The sequence below is a fragment of the Siphateles boraxobius genome, unplaced genomic scaffold, assembly GCF_051911475.1.
Source record: "Siphateles boraxobius isolate OS27281-9 unplaced genomic scaffold, OSU_SipBor_1 307, whole genome shotgun sequence".
NCBI classification, from domain to species: Eukaryota; Metazoa; Chordata; class Actinopteri; order Cypriniformes; family Leuciscidae; genus Siphateles; species Siphateles boraxobius.
This window is the reverse complement of record NW_027508928.1, coordinates 342,501-345,000: the sequence shown is the minus strand read 5'-3', so window position 1 is coordinate 345,000 and position 2,500 is coordinate 342,501.

The following is a 2,500-nucleotide window of genomic DNA, read 5'->3' as shown; positions in this document are numbered from 1 at the left end:
AGAGGTCTACTAAATAGGGAAAAATTTGAAAGAGTAAAAGAGTTATGTAAAGAAGATGTTATTGTATTACAGGAAACTAATTGGAAAGATGAAATTATGGAAGATTTAAAAAAGAGGTGGGGTGGTGAAATATATTTTAATAATGGGGATGGAAGAATGGGGAGAGGAGTTGCTATTTTAGTAAGAAAAGAAAAGGATATTGAGGTTAAAGAAATATATGATGATGGAAAAGGAAAATGTATTGCCGTTGAAATAAGATATGAAGATAGAGAATTTATTTTGATTAATGTTCATGCACCTAATGAAGAAAAAGAAAAGAAGAACTATTTTAGTGCTTTAAGAGACTTAATGGAAAGTTGGGAGACCGTAATGATGGTGGGAGATTTTAATACAGTTTTCAATAAAAGAGATATGGCAGATGGAATGGTTTTTAAAACAGATATGGGGAGAAAAGAACTTAAAATGCTGATGGAAGAAAAAAACTTAATTGATGTGTGGAGAGAGAGACATGAAAGAAAAAGAGAATTTTCTAGAAAACAACTAGTTAGCAATTTCTTATGTCAAACAAGAATTGATCATGTTTTAAGCACAAGAAGTTTAGAATATTTTATTGAGGATATTTTGTATAAAGAAAACTCTTTAAGTGATCATAAGATGATTTTAATGAAGATGGATTTTAAAAAAGAGGATAAAGGGCCTGGAGTTTGGATTTTAAATACAGAGATTTTAAAGAGTGAAAGTTATAAATTAGGGATCGAAAAATTAATAGAAGAAGAAAGAAATGATGGGATGTACCTAGAAGATAAAAGAATATGGTGGGAAAATGTAAAATACGAAATAAAGAAATACTCAATAAAATACAGCAAATTGGTTCAGAGAGTTAAAAAAGCTAAAGAAAAAGATATAAGGAAAACATTAAAAGAAGAGTTAAACAAGAGAGAAGTAAATATACAAAACGTAATAGTTATGGAAGAAAATCTAAAGAAAATAGAGGAGAGTAAATGTAAAGGAGCAAGTTTGAGAAGTAAAGCAAAATACATGGTTGAAGGGGAGAAATGTACAAGATTTTTCTTTAACTTAGAAAAAAGTAAAGGAAGAGCAGAAATGATAAAAGAAATAAAGGGCAAAGATGGAGAACTAGTACAAGAAACGAAAGGAATTTTGAAGGAAGTAAAAAATTATTATGAAGAACTTTTTAAAACGAAGGGGTTAGATGAAGAGGAGAAAAATATACTGTTACAGCAAATATCAACGAGAGTAGAAATTAAGGACAAAGCAGAATGTGATAAAGGAATAGGACAGGAAGAAATAATACAGGCAATAGATCTTTTGAAAACAAAGAAAAGCCCAGGTATAGATGGGATAGGAAATGAGTTTTATAAGGTTTTTAAGGAGGAAATTAGTCTGATTTTAATGGATGTATATGAGGAGATTTTTAAGAAGGAAGGTCTAAATCAGAAGATGAGTTTAGGGCTGATGAAGCTAATATACAAAAGAAAGGGAGATAAAGCACTTTTAAAAAATTTTAGACCTATAACCATGTTAAACACGGATTTTAAGATTTTAGCAAAGGTTTTAGCAAATAGATTAAAGAATGTACTACCTAGCATAATAGAAACAAATCAGGCATATGGAGTAAAGGGACGAGACATAGCAGAAACAACAAGCAGTATAAGAGATATAATAAGTTACATGAATGGAGAAAAAAAGGATGGTTATGTCATTAGCTTAGACTTCGAAAAAGCCTTTGACAGAGTAGAACATGTTTTTTATTTTCAGTTTTAGAGAAATTTGGGTTTGGGGAACATTTTATTAAATGGATAAGAATTTTATATAGGGATACAATAACAAAAGTGAAATGCAATGGATTTTTAACAGAACCGTTTGCTATTTCAAGGTCAATAAGACAAGGGTGCCCATTATCAGCTCAATTATATTCGCTGGTAGCGGAACCTTTAGGGTTGATAATCAAAAAGGAAAATAAAATAAAAGGAATAGAGATGAATGAAGGGAAAGAAATACAAAATATATATCAATATGCAGATGATACAACAATAGTAGTTAAAAATGAACTAAGTGTTAAACATGTCATGGAAAAAGTTGAATGGTACTGCCAAGGTTCTGGAGCAAAAATAAATGAGGAAAAAACAGTTTACATGAGATTTGGGAAGGTACCGGTTTTAACAGGGTGTTTTAACTTTACCCAAGTACAAGAAATTAGGATTTTAGGAGTGGTTTTAGGGAAAAATGAAAAAAGCATACGAGATATTATGTGGGAAGAGGTAGTAGAAGGAATGGAGAGGAGGTTAATATTCTGGAAAAACAGATTTTTAAATTTAAAGGGAAAGATTTTAATTGTAAATGTGTTGATGCTGTCTAAGATGTGGTATGTTTTATATGTGAATTCAATGCCTTTATGGGTAAGACAAAGATTGAAAACATGTATTTTAGAATTTTTATGGGAGAAAAAACCCCCAAGAATAGCTTATAATACTTTGAT